We start from the raw sequence: 14,759 nt of genomic DNA, 5'->3' as shown, positions 1-14,759 counted from the left end.
ATTCCAGAAAAAGAAAAGATGGAATATAATTAGAATAAACAAAGTTATCATATCCTCATATGGACATTTCTCTTCCCTAGGCCGTTGACCAAAGGGTATATGGGATAAACTGATCTAGATTGCAGCGATTTATTGAGAAATGCCATGCCTATTCAAATCACCCTATTCAAACTGACAACAATTTATAAAACTTGACTATATCCAAAAGCCAGCACTCCAGTGAAAGGGTAATGCAATGCATTATTAATACATGTTAATAATTAATAGCTACTCTTAGGGATACCCTGCTCTTCGCTTAGCAGAAGATGTTAGATGATAGACGAGCAATTGATCAAAAGGTCAGAGGGTTGCAGGCATCTGTGTGATGTAGCAGGCACTGGAGAACTACCGTGAATATCCCAGGAATTTTCTGTAGGTATCAATAAAGCAAGATTTTGGTTCCCAAACACTGACCTGACTTCTAGTTTGGCGAACTTTGTATTTTCCATTCACATTTAGCTTCCAGTATTTTCAAATGGAGGTTAATGCAAGGAGATGGCCCAAAGGATAAGGGTGGGAAAGAGAATTTCTTCACTATGCACCATGCGATGCACATGTACTCCATGATGAAAGAGTGCTGATGAATGGGAAGTTCTGTTATCTCATGAGGCTGAAGGGAAGATGTGTAAAGAGAGGAGGGTCTGATTTCAGATCTCACCCACACTCACATATCCCAGGGAATTCAGGAAATTCAGATTTGGACATGACCAACCTGAGTCTGCTGCCCGCCAGGCCTGTGCCCAGTGCCTTCCCAAGCATGGTCGCACTTAGTCCTCAGGAGTGTTCTGGGAGGTGGGTGATTGTCTCCCTTTTCTAAACATGAAGAAATTGAGGTCAGAAAGATCAAGATCACAAGACTTCTCAGTGGTGAGCTGGGAATTGAATCCAAGTCTTGTAACTCTCTTTCTCTGATATCCCTCTCTTTCTACCATATCCCTCTTTCCAAGACAAAATGCACTTTGAGTCCAGCTGGATTTTTTTCATGTGATCTAGATTAATGAGGTGTTTTTTTTTTTTAATTTTTGAAAAACACAAGCATGACTTTACTAGAATGGAGCAAAAATTGTGAGCACTGATCTTTCCCCTTCTCAGAGAGACAGGCTACAAAGGCACAAAGACTTAGAATTTCGAAGATGGCAATTTCTCTAAAAGTGGCACTAATAATCAATGTCTGCTACTCACATCCCTTGCTCCAGGATAGTAAATTAGGGGTTAGGCTAGAAGGAACTGGCAAACAGCATGAGCTTTGAATTACAAGGACACAGATTTGAAGACAGGCATAATTATAACTGGCATAACTTTGGAAAAGTTACTCAACCTTACTGAGGCTCATTTATGGAATGCAAATAACAAAAATAATGCCAAGTGAGAAGTAATTAAAATAATATACATAAGGTATTTATTGCAAGACCTGGTCCATGGTGAGGATATCATAAATGATGGTACTTTTATGAGTAATACTGATAGTATTAAGATTATTAGTGTTCTTTAAGATTGATCAGTGCTAAATACATTTGGTTGGAGGAGGGAAATACATTAGTTTAGTTCATAGAAATATGACACAGTGTGTAAATTCATGGAATGCAGGGGTGTAACAGAAAGGCACTGAGGAGGAGACAGGAATGTGTTATAGCACTGAGACCTGAAGTGTGAGGGGAGTCAAGGGCAGAACAGGTATCCAGAATGGAGCTGCTGGCCCCAGATATGTGGAGTGGCAGTGACTCAATAAAGTCACAATGAGCAAAACCTTTTGTAAGTACCTAAACAGAAATTAAGGATAGAGAAACAAAGGGTCTTTTTAGGTCCAATCTAGGGAAGGGTTAGGTCCAATTTAGGGGAAAGTCTAGAGAAGAATTTAGTTCAGTGAATGAAGGATAAAATTACAAGGGGACAGTCTTGAATTATTTAAATAAATAGTGTTTGCTGAGCCTATAACCTCAAGAATCTTTGGGGTCATAGTGAAAGCAAACCAGGTATTTATGGATCCATATAGTGTCACCTGCATAGCCACTGCTCATGGCCACCTCTATGTGGACTTGAGGTGGTTTTTGTGTATCAGCTGCCTCAATTTCCTCCCTGCTCTTTGTTGTCACCATGGAGGGTCAAACTCACCTAAAGACTAGAATAGGCAGAAGACCCAACCATTTACATTCCTGTCTGGGCTCCCTTGCCAGTTCTGACCCTTTTGAAAAGTAATCCATTGAAAAAGAAACACACAGCCCTGCTGCTGTGAGAAAAGAATCCTCAGGGTTGGGGAGAAGTTTCAACGTCTTATCTGATAATAGAGCCATATTGTCTTTGAATTATGCTATCCCAGGGAGACAGGGAACTCTAGGTCCTGAGAAGGGTTAGTACCTGACACATAGCAGTACACTCTACAGGGCTGGAGGGAGGTAGGAGAAAGGAAGAAGGAAGGGAGGGGAGGAAAGAGGAGCAACAAAGCTAGATTTTTGGCTTTAAGCTTGATTCTTTTAACTGTAAAAAGAGCTATGTCACTGATTAGATGGCAGATGAGGAGGCAGGGGTGCATGTTGATATCTGCTGAGCTGAAAGTGCCCCGGAAGATTAGGAAGGATGCTGGGCCAGGAGAATCAGAAACAAGGCAGCCCTGAAGTGCAGGAAGGTAGAGTAGTCTTTGTTCCATGTACCAGGGATTGGGGCTTTTTCATCATTGACCTGAGTGCTCTCTGAGGATGCTGAGGGACTGTGGAGTCCTATAGGATTTTGTGTGCCTGGGCTTCCTCGCCTGCTGCAGACACATCTCGTCACAATTTCTTCCTGGGATTCCTTTGTAATATCCGGATTTAGAAGTCAGAAGACCTGGGTGGAGATGTGACACTGCTGTGGACTTCGGGAAGGTTACTTAACCTAAGGAAGATAAGACAGCTTTTTAGAAGGTGGTTGTTGGATTCGGTGATAATTTGCATATGAAAAGACTTTCTGTAGTGATATGGTTATTGGGAAGTCTTTGCCATTAGAAGACAGAGCATTGTGCAAGGGGAGGAGCTTAAACTTTGGAGTCACAGATATTTGGTTTGGTTTTGAATCAAGGATATTTTATCACTAGCTCATTTCTGTGGGCAAGTTGTCAAAAATCTTTCATTCTGTATGATTTTTTTAAAAATTATGATTTTTTTTTTTTAAATTTAAGAGAGAGTGCAAGTCTGGGAGAGGGACAGAGGGAGGGAGAGAGAGAGAAAATCCCAATCAGGCTCCAAGCTCAACATGGAACCACACATGGGGCTTGATCCCATGACCCTGGGAGCATGACCTGAGCTGAAATCAAGAGTTAGACACTCAACCAACTAAGCCACCCAGAGCCACCCAGGTGCCCAAATAAGAAAGTCTTTCTTTCTTTCTTTCTTTCTTTCTTTCTTCCTTTTTTTTTTTTTTTTTAAAGTAGGCTCCATACCCAGCATGGAGCCCAACACGGGGCTTGAACTCACGACCCTGGGATCAAGACCTGAGCTGAGATCAAGAGTTCTGACGCTTAACCAACTGAGCCACCCAGGTGCCGCTCTTATCTATATCCTGTTTTTAAAATCAACATAGTGATACCTGCCTTCCAGTGTTGCAGTGTAAATAATGGAGGTACTATAAGTAATATTGTTATAACTGATTGAACAAACTTTTATTGGGCTCCTAATATATGCCATAAGACTTGGAATTCAAGACATAAAGTATAGTTTCTGATCTCAAGAATTTCACCATCTAATGGAAGACACGAGGTATACACAAATAGAATGAGGCTGGGAAGTGCTAGCAGAGGTGGGTACTAAGTGCTAGGGAGCATAGAAGAGGTTGCATTTCAGCTGCTTCTGGCGATGAGCAGAGTTTCCAGGTAGAGGAGGTGAGGAGGTCACTCCAAGCAAGAGGAAGAGAAGCAGAGGACATGGTGTGGTGCGGCTCACTGGGCAGGCTAGAGGAGGTCGGCCAGCTGGGACTCAAAGTAGGAGGACAGGTGAACAAGAAACATGCTCCAGGGTCAGATCACATTTATCCATGTTAATAAAAACACAGTTCAACTGAGTAAATTCTAAAGATCTTACTGGCTTTATACAACGATTCACAGATCAGGCAGCATCCAATCTAGCAGACAAAAAGGAGCTCCAAGGAGCTGTGCCAAATAAAAGACTTTTATCTGTAGAAGGGAGCAGGGATGAGGAATACTAGGCAAAAAAGCAGATTGATTTTTTCAGGGTTGCTTCCCATACAGATGATGGCAGGGGTCTATAAGGGAAATTGTTTAAGTAATGCTGATCAGGCGATTCCTGATCTGCTGGTTTAAGATTCCATTTCTGGGAGAGCCGAAACTGTAATTAAGTCTCGATTTAGAGATGTGGGGCTTAGCATAAACAAATCCATTTTAGGCTTGTTGTCTTGTTTTCAACACCTGCTAAGAAATTTGAATTTATATTGCAGCTTTTCTCTTAGTTTAATCTCTCCCTGATATACTGTGATCCATTCGTTTGCAAAATTTTTGAGAACTCTGTGTCACCCAAGTGAATTTTCCTGGTGGAAGGATTTTCCAGATTTCTAAAGATTGGGACTTTGTTTATAAAGTAGCTGGCCTCCTCTGTATTGTCAGAGTCCCTGACATAGAAAGCCATGAGAGATAACAACATCTAGAATTTTCTGTGCAGGCTATTTACAGAACAAAGCCAGGGAGGTTACAGGAGCCCTGTTATTCACACAGGATGACACCCCAATTCATTCATTCACTCATTGCAAAGGCTCTCTGGCCCTGCTCGGGCTGCCGGGTGGGGCTGACACACCCCCTCCCCCTGATGTCGAGCTACTTCATAATCACCCAGCAGCAGCACCTCACACTGTCCCATTAGAGAGGCGTGTGCAGCCCGCTTGTTGGGCATGTTGATGCAAGCTTGGGAAGGAAAACATAATTCACTTTTGCCAGTGACAGAAATGTTAACACTTACTTGAAATAGCTGATAATCTGACACAGGAGAGTTAAAGGATTACTGTATTTCATTTGGCTAATAAGAAAAGCTGTTTAAAAGCTACATTAAAAAGACTTAATGTATGGTGACTGAGCATTGCTTTAATGTATTCTGTGTCATCAACTATTAGAATGCTGTCCCCCTCTTATTGCATTACCATAGATTTCTGCCTCTTTTCTCTGGGAAGAGATACAGTAGGAAGCAACATCCATTCACAGAGATCATTTACAGAGACATTCATCCGGTAGACATTTCTCAAGTACCTACTGTGTGTCATGTGCACACCATGTGCTGGGGAATCAAGGACAAAGGAAATGAAGTCCCTAACCTCTGAGCTGTGGCATGTTTTTGGAAAGAATTAACTGGAGAAGACAGTAGACAAAAGATAAAGAAAAAACCTCATGTTTGAGATTTAGTTGATAGGTGAAATGTGCTTCTTCACTTATCATTTAAGGAATGAGGAAGCGGAGGCCTAGAAAGCTCAGTGACTTGCTGAGGGCACGGGGGCCAATCAGAGGGAAATCTGTGTCTGTGCCCCTGAACTCTGGCTTCTTCTTTTAAAGCTGGAACACTATTCCCTGCAGCCCCATTCTCCTTGTGGGTGAGAATGAGTGCTCTGGGTACACAGCCCTCCCCCATGAGGCATATTCATCCCTTCCTGATGCTACCTACACCATGGAGAACAAGCTTGGGAGGGATTTCTAATGGCTGTGACCAGTGACCAGACAGGCCTCGGTTAAAGAAAGTTACTGTATGTGATCGGACTTTGTGCACATGTAGTACCGTTTAGACTGGAGGGTAGCTACTGGCTCTATTGATTGGACCAGCCTGTACCCTCTCCAGGGAAGCCAGACCTTGGCCCCAGAGAGCCATTCCCCCAGTGGTGCTGCATACCTTCCCTCTCCAGGCTTCTCTGTCTTCCTCCACGACTCCCCACATCTTCTGGTCAGGGAACCATACTGCTGTCCCTTTGGATGTCGGCTCTTGGCATCTTTGTGAGACACAGCAAATGTGGACACCTGGAAAGCATACAGGGACTCTTCCTACTAAGAAGGCAGCTCCTTCCTTACTGGTTACAGTGTCACTGTATACTTGTTAGGGGTGGGGCCAGCACATTCTCACTTCTCAGGTCCGGACACCAGAACAGGTAAATAAGCACGCATTTACCCAAAGGTGGGGATTATGTTGAAACCCAGGCACCTGCATTCCCAGCCTATCCTGTCTCACTGGATTCTCATCCAGGATCCCATACTCTGTGTACTTGCTGATTTACCCTGAGTGATAAAATCGCTCCTTCAGAAGGAGTTCAAACATAGTAATAACAAGGCTTCCTTACTGCAGTTAAAGGAAACTAAACGTCACTAATTTAGACCCAGCAGGAAAAATGTCATCTGAATTAGAGAACACTAAAACATAAAGCACTACATATATTTCTGGCAAGAAAAATTCACTGAGGTCCAAAGGAGTAGAGGACATTCTATTTTGTTCATTACCACATTTCCAGTCCCTAGCACATTCCTCATACGTAGGGAATGCTGAATCCTGGTCAAATGAATGGAACAATGAGCCAGTGAAAAGTAATAAGACAACTATTTTCACTGTCAGATAAATATAGAAAGAGCTGGCTACATAAATTGCAGGGCTCGGTTCAAAATCCAGGAAACAAATGCTATTAAAGATGCTAAAATATAAAGCATTTTTTTCTTTCTTGTGTAGTCTAGTGTGTCAGGGTCCTTTTTTACTTGCCATTTAATGTCATTCTATGTAAAGGAAAAATTGAAAATTAGAATAATTAGTATGAATTTTACTGTTTGTCATTATATTGCTCAATGCCCATTTCAAATGCAAACAGAGGAACATTTTTAACATATTTGCAGAATAACCACACTCACTCAATTTGTATTTTGTGTCTCACACACGCACATGTATTTTGTTCTTACTGGAACAGTGGAAACTGTACACCAAATTCACTTTTTTTCCCCACTTTTTTTTTTAAATGGTTTTATTTACTTTTGAGAGAGGCAGAGTCTGAATGTGAGCGGGGAAGGGGCAGAGAGAGGGAGACGCAGAATCCAAAGCAGGCTCCAGGCTCTGAACTGTCTGCATAGAGCCTGATGCGGGGCTTGAACCCATGAACCGTGAGATCATGACCTGAGCTAAAGTCGGACGCTTAACCGACTGAGCCACCCAGGCGCCCCCCACTTCTTGATATGAGTACAGTCTATCAATACTTTCTACCTGTACCTTACCGATGAGTAAGGAAGGACTGAAAGAAAAGGGAATCACAAGTTGCCCTCTTTCCCCTTCCTTCTAAGCCACCACCTGCAGCACAACCTGTGGGCTGATTCAGGGAGGTAAGAAAGGATATGATAGGGTTTGTTGGTCATGTGTGCTTCTTAAAATGCCATTGCTTTCTTTCTGCATTTGAAACAAGTTCTGGTTCAACTCAGTCACAGGTTGAACACATTTACCTTGTCCTCACTTTGAGTCTTACTGAACACGCAGACATTGTGGGTCCGTTGGAATTCTGTGCTCTTAGGGCATCAGGTAGGAGTGACGTGGAAGGGAGAACATGCATATTGAGCATCACTCCTCTGCTCCTGCCCCTGCTCCATAGTTCCACTGGATTTGACTTCTAAAACACAAGATCAGAGATAAAATCATTAGGGATTTCAGTATAGTGACAGGAGGGCGTTAAACCAAGCACAATGCAGGATGCACACCTATGAAGCCAGTTCTGCAAACTAATGGCCAGGGTCACCGGATAGAGTTCTGATCCAGCTCATTCTAATACAGAGCAGAAGCTCATTAGAAATCAGCAATCTAAGAGGCACCTGGGTGGCTGAGTCGGTTAAGTGTCAGACCCCAGCTCAGGTCCTGATCTCGCAGTTCATGTGTTCGAGCCCTGCATCGGGCTCTATGCTGACAGCTCAGAGCCTGGAGCCTGCTTGGGATTCTGTGTCTCCCTCTCTTTTTGCCCCTCCCCCACTCATGCTCTGTCTCTCTCAAAAATAAACATTAAAAAAAAGAAATTGGGAGCAGTTGTTGCCAAAGACCCTAAGGATTACATAGTCTAATATAGTTAATATAAATAATTAATAACAAATATAAATTAATATAGTCAACATAAATATTATAGTTTTATATTAATGTTCATTCAACAAATATTTATTGATTGCCTTTGATGGAACAGAATTATGCCTTCTCTGGGCTTACTTATAATACACATTCATTTACATTGTCTTCATTGTTTGGTTAGTACAAAAGTAAATTTCAAAACACTCATGTAATTATTATAAATTCTAAATCAGTAGAGTCTGGACAAATATTTTCCTACTTAGGAGAATCGCCTTAACTGTGGGACTTCAGATTTGGAAAACCACTGTGGTGAGGGAATTCATTTTTGAGGAACTGAAGATCTTAACGGAATTATTAAGACAAATACCAGAAATATTCACATAAAAGCTCTTATAAATGTTTTTGTATTAAAAAGAAACCATAAAAATACTAAATATAGTCAAGCAATGATCTCCCCCTAAATTATTAATAATGCATAGCATATTTATTTCTCTTCACCATATTTAGCTTGATTGAAAGTTTTCAGTATCTTTCTTCCCCACCATTTCACTAGGACAGTTGTCAATTTGCTTTGCTTCGGTAAACGGAACGTGTGCCTACAAGCATATTTATGTGTTTTTCTCACCCCTTACACAAATGTTCTATGCCTTCCTCATGTTGTGGCTGGGAGCCCTCTTTCCTGATGTCACCTCCAGTGTGTGCAGTGGAGTCAGAGGAACTCGGCTGCTGGAGATAGAAAAGGTATTAAAAAGCCTTTAATGCGCTCTGTGAGGAGGTATTCAATGCTCTTCCCTACCTGAATGGCTTGGGATTAGATTGCTTAGGTCTGCGCATGCTCCCTCCTTTCCTACATTCAGCCACTGCTGGGCCCTCTTCCTCCTTCCTAAGAGAGACAGACAGTTCTAAGGGACTGATTTCCCCTCATCTCCCCTTATCTTTCCCAAGGCTACAGTGCAAAATCTCCTTTTTCTTTGCCATCTGCTTTACCTTCTCTTCTATTCCCAAATCCCAGCTCTTTCTCTCTATTTTTATTTATTTTTTTATTTTTTAAATTTTTTTAATGTTTATTTATTTCTGAGACAGAGACAGAGCATGAGTGGGGGAGGGGCAGAGAGAGAGGGGGACACAGAATCCGAAGCAGGCTCCAGGCTCTGAGCTGTCAGCACAGACCCCGATGCAGGTCTTGAACCCATGAACCGCGAGATAATGATCTGAGCCAAAGTCAGACCCTTAACTGACTGAGCCACCTAGGGGCCCCTCAGTTCTTTTTATTTTATTTTATTTTATTTTATTTTATTTTATTTTATTTATTTATTTATTTTTTTAAATTTTTTTTCAACATTTATTTATTTGTGGGACAGAGAGAGACAGAGCATGAACGGGGGGGGGGCAGAGAGAGAGGGAGACACAGAATCGGAAACAGGCTCCAGGCTCTGAGCCATCAGCCCAGAGCCCGACGCGGGGCTCGAACCCACGGACCGCGAGATCGTGACCTGGCTGAAGTCGGACGCCCAACCGACTGCGCCACCCAGGTGCCCCCCCCTCAGTTCTTTTTAAAAATTACTCCCAAAAGGACTAGCTTGCCATTCATGTCTAGTAGAACCAAGTTGCTAAAAAGGTTTATAGAAGTAAATTTGTGTAAAACTGAATTTTTCTTAAGGGGAATTTGCAATTACTAGGCATAACTATATGTTTCTTCTTTGTGTGGAAAAAAAGCATGGGTTTGGATTAGATAAAGGAAGTTTCAGATTTTAGCTCTGCTTCTTTAGTCACAAAATGACTGACCTTAGGAAAACGTACACACTTCTCTGAGCCTTGGATTTCTCAACTCTCCCCAAAATGGAAATAATAATATCTACCTTGTGGGCACCAGGCCAGGTTGTTGAATTTGAGGCAGACTGCAAAATGCATAAGCACTGTGAGGCAACTTATACAAACTTGTGTGTGTGTGTGTGTGTGTGTGTGTGTGTGTGTGTGTGGCTGCATGCGCACATGTATGGAAAGAGAAAGGTGTGGGGGCACCTGGATGACTCAGTCGGTTAAGTGTGTGACTCTTGGTTTCAGCTCAGGTCATGATCTCATGCTCCGCATCTGGCTCTACCAGGACATTGCGAAGCCTATTTGGGATTCTCTCTCTCCCTTTCTCTTTCTGTCCCTCCCCCAATTGTGTGTGTGCTCGCTCACACGCTTTTGCGTGCGCTCTCTCTCTCTCTCAAAATAAATAAACATTTAAAAAAAAAAAGAGAAAATTGTGGAAGAATTTTCCACAAATGTTGATGGCGGCTGGCTTTGGGAGACATTTGTTTTTTCCCTTATATCTTCCTGTAGTGTTTGAATACTAATTAGTATATTAGCTGAGAAACCTTAAGTAGCAGGTTGTTGTAGCCTTAAAAATGAAAAAAGATTATACACACACATACATGCACACACACATGTGGATGATTGCGTGTGTTTGCGTATATTTACAACCTGATATAAATAGCTACAACTTACTAAATTCCTGCTGAATTCTAGGTGTTTTGCTATGCTCTTTGTGCCCATTGTTTAGTTTAATCCTTACAACATCTTAACAGGTTGATATTACTCTAATCCTAGCACAATGTCTCATTCATCGTAGGGACCTGGGAAATGCCAGTTTTCCTTCTTTCTTCTGTGTTATATGATTGCTTCGATTTTTTCTTATTCTATTCATCACCAAAGACAGAAGCAATAGCTGATAGGTTTTCAGTGCTTTTGGGCACTGAAAATTGCATTTAATATTTTGGCGGTTGATGAAGCATTCCAGGCAAATATTTCACACATCATTTTGGGAGAAAGGGCTTCTCTGCTTTAATATGTACTTCAACTCTGATATCTCTCTGTAGAGATTTAGCTTTTTATTTTCTAATGACTGCTCTAGCTGGCTTTGTAACAAGGACGAAGTATGAGATTTGCTTAAAATTGATGCACATTATCAGTTGTTACCTTTTGCTATATAAATATTAACTAGGTTGTTTTCTCTCGAAAAGAAACATACAGTGGCAAGTACTTAAAATGTGACGGGATAGATTGGAGACATAGAAATAATCTACTTTCTTCTAAAAATGTGTCTTTTGCTCCCTTCCGAGCATTAATTACCCAACTTTCAGACTCCTCAGATCAATAATTATTCATGACTGGGACCCATCAGCAGCTAGTAAGTGCTTTTGTGCAATTTTCAGGTCACTTTTGTTGTTGGAGCTTTTCCATTCTGTCACATGGAAATCCTTTTCTGCCGAGCATAAGTGAACACTTCTCAGCTGTGCTCCACAGGGGAGAGGCAATTCCAAGAAGGGCAGAGAGAGATGGAAAGGGGGAGTTTCAACCTTTATGGATGAGAATGTGTATTTATTCTTTCAAAACAGTAAACCTTGGAAAAAAAATATTTACAAAGAAAGCAAGCATGTGCAGTGGCTCGCAACAGCTGAGGGCAGCTGAAGCGTCCTTGGTGACCGGGGCAGATGTAATGGGAGGTAAGATTTCCATCGCTGCTGAAGGGCAGAGCGGACCCAAAATGCCAGCGCAACTTTTGCATTTCTCTGACATACCTATTTACAACAATCCAAGCCCTGAATTGCTCTAAACTTAATGTGGCTTGCTTTAGAACGCAAGGCAGAGAGCCCAAGGGGAGATGTAGCAATTCTTATTGCTGTTGAATTGTTCCATATTGATTACACATAAAAGCTATTTGTCAGCTCTTCTCTTTTCTCGGCCACGTCCACCCTTCAGCCTCTCACATCCTCAAATGACCCAGTGGCCAACAGGACAGAAACTCTCTGGGTGTCTTAGTGGAACTTCCTTGTAATGTGACAGCCCTCAGTCAGGGATGCCACTGAAAGGATTGCGGGCAGGGGAGGAAGATGAGCTGAATGGCCTGCCCTGCTAAGGGCCCTTCCAACTTTGTGGTTTCTGATTCTTTGTGAGTTCAGTGTTAAAGATGCAGACCCATCCTTTCATATGTGTGGTCTGTTCGTAAATGCTGACAACATATGTGTTTAGGAAAAGCTTCTTCCTAAGTACAAAAGGAAGGCCAGTTTGTGTGTCCACATGCACAGGTAAAGAGTGTGGTTGCGCATGTGTGCGCACGCACACACACACGTGCACACCTAAAGATCTTGAAATTGGGGCTTGACAAAGAATTTTCACTTCTTTGTTGCAAATATGAAGCCTAATCTACAAATAAATCCTGAATGTGAAGGTTGACACTGTTTTAGAAACCAATAGAGCAGTTAGTAAACACCTTTTATTGCAGGGCCCACACTCAGTGTTTTATCTCAGACAGTATTTTCCATTGGCTTCTTTCCCTGTTGTCCTGGGAGGAGTCCAGCTCCATGTCAGGAGGGCAGTGAGAGTGGAGACATGCAGAGACAGCCATGCAGAGGATGAAAAACACAAAGTAGGGCTTAAAAAAAATTTTTTTAAGGCATGGCATGAATACAGTTAAAGTGCCTAATCTTAAGGTGTCAAGCTCAATACAATTTCACATGTGTGTATGTGCTCATGCCCCCACCTAATTAAAGACATAGAACATTTTAGGCACTCCAGAAGTTTCCCTCCTACCCTTTCTCACTCAATACCACTTCTCCAGAGGTAAACACTATCCTGATTTTTATCACTACAAGTTAGTATTCAGCATATACACATATTTTTTGACTTCTTTAAGTCAACATTTTGTCTATGAGATTCATCTATTTTATCGCATATGAGATGTGATTTAAAAAAAAAAACCTCCCAGAAATTACATCTTCAAATGTATATTTACCTTTGAAGTGGGAGGCAGCAAACTTATGCTAAGTTTGTGGCAATGCTTCAGGATGTCTGGAAACTTACCCCAGAATCTTCTTCACAGCCAGTGCACAAGGCAGTCACACACAACCTGTAGGAGGGCTTCAGAGCCACACTTAGGTTTTGACTCCACCCTAAACTAGATCATCCTCTTCTCTTCATCAGATTTATTTCTAAGTAACTTGCAGAATAGAATTTTCTCTCAAAAGATAAATAATAACTAATATGTGCCACACCATGTTCTACATGAATAATCTCATTTAATCCTTACAACACATCTAACATTATCCCCAGTGTGAAAACACATAAACCAAGGCTCACAGAGAGTAAATCACTTGACCAAGATTATACGACCAGTGAACCGTGGACCTGGGATTTTAACACAAACTCACTGAGTTTACAGAGCTGGTGGCTACTCTGGATTCTGAGGACAAATCTCCAGGACTGTTGCGAAGGATGGCAAAAGATGGCTCAACTGGGAGGAACTGAATGGAGTCTAAAGGGATCACTCATATTATGGCCACACCCCCCAAGAGCCCAACCTCCATCATTGCACTCTGTGTCAGAGTTGACCATTAGCAGGGTCTACAGTGGTGAGAACGGCAGATTGGATGATACTAGCATGCAATTTGGTGGGACAGGAGGCTGAGTAGGGCAGGGGATAATTGAACAAGGTGAAAGTATTGGCTCTAACTCCTACTAGCTATTGTGATTTGGGGACAAGGATCTACAGTTGCTTCTTGAACAATTTGGGGGTTAGGGGCCCTGACTTTCCACACAGTCAAAAATCTGCATGTAGGTTTTGACCTCCAAAGACTTCACTAAAGAGCTTCCTGTTGACTGGGCATGCCTTACCTATAACATAAACAGTTAATTAATATATATTTTATATGTTATATACTGTATTCTTAAAGTAAGCTAGAGAAAACAATGCTATTAAAAAAACATTAGAAAAGAAAATTCATTTAAAGTATTGTGCTATGTTTACCAAAAGAATCCACATGTAAGTGGGCCAATGGCATTCAAGCCCATGTTGTTTGAAGGTATTTCATTTTTTCCAAAGACTTTGTCCTATCATCTGTAAAATGGGAAATAATGATAATATGGTTCTTGTAGGGTTTTGCCAGTATTAAATGATTTGGGTAAAGCACTAACACAGCACCTTAGTTATCAATAATTGTCAACTCAGAAACACTCTTACATTTAATATAAGCAAATACCCCCTCTTGAGTAGGTTTAGAACAGAGCTTTATCAAAGTAACATGACAGCAAGGGAGAGCATCAAACTGGGTTGTTGGAGTTGTTTGTGAAAGTGAAGAAAGAATCACATTGGCAGGCCGGCCAATACTGGCCACTCATTTAATCAATTCATTTACTTCTCACAGCCCAAACACTGCCATTAAAAGGGTTTATTTGGATGCTTCCCTCTGTCTATATTGATTCCTTTTCAGTGAAAATATTGATAAGTTTGTCTAGATCGGGACCTTAAAGTTACTTAATTATTGATTGAAAACAGTTGCTCAGGCTGAGGAGGTGGGTTTTTGCTTTGTTTCACAACTAAAAGAAACAAGCAGGATTTCTGCAGGATACAGCTGGCACCAAAACCCCTTCTGAGTGAGCTAACTCATGTTAGCTCTGTGCCTCAGCCTGGCGAGCTGCAGCATCCGTATCCTCAGACTGTACATGTGCTTGACATTTGTCAGCAACTGGAAGTAAATCAGGGTGGTACCACCTATAGTGATGAGACCCAACTCAGGGCTAGGATGAAAAATGAATGTGGATTTGAAGTCATTTGGGCATGTTTTTTGGGCCATTCCTTACCTCTGTCAGTGTAGAAGCATCTAGCAATGCCTACCAGCACCTGAAGTGCCCTGGAGGACA

The 14,759-nt window shown here is 41.7% G+C and overlaps 1 long non-coding RNA gene across 4 annotated transcripts in view; it reads right to left on the bottom strand.

The window, feature by feature from the left end:
• Positions 1–1,455: 1,455 nt before the first annotated feature.
• Positions 1,456–14,759, bottom strand: part of LOC125171544 (uncharacterized) — a 407,477-nt gene continuing 394,173 nt past the window's right edge. For 3 of the 4 annotated variants that reach the window (XR_007154388.1, XR_007154387.1, XR_007154389.1), the window contains 3 exons: positions 7,469–7,632; positions 5,892–6,016; positions 1,456–2,907 (listed from right to left, as the gene is read on the bottom strand). This is a non-coding gene — a long non-coding RNA (uncharacterized LOC125171544). Of the gene's footprint in view, positions 2,908–5,891; positions 6,017–7,468; positions 7,633–12,333; positions 12,466–14,759 lie in introns of those variants that run through there. The other variant, XR_007154390.1, reaches the window with a different exon arrangement.

Source organism: Prionailurus viverrinus, chromosome C1, assembly GCF_022837055.1.
Source record: "Prionailurus viverrinus isolate Anna chromosome C1, UM_Priviv_1.0, whole genome shotgun sequence".
NCBI classification, from domain to species: domain Eukaryota; kingdom Metazoa; phylum Chordata; class Mammalia; order Carnivora; family Felidae; genus Prionailurus; species Prionailurus viverrinus.
The sequence above is the reverse complement of the archived record's forward strand: the minus strand, read 5'-3'. Positions and strand labels throughout refer to the sequence as shown.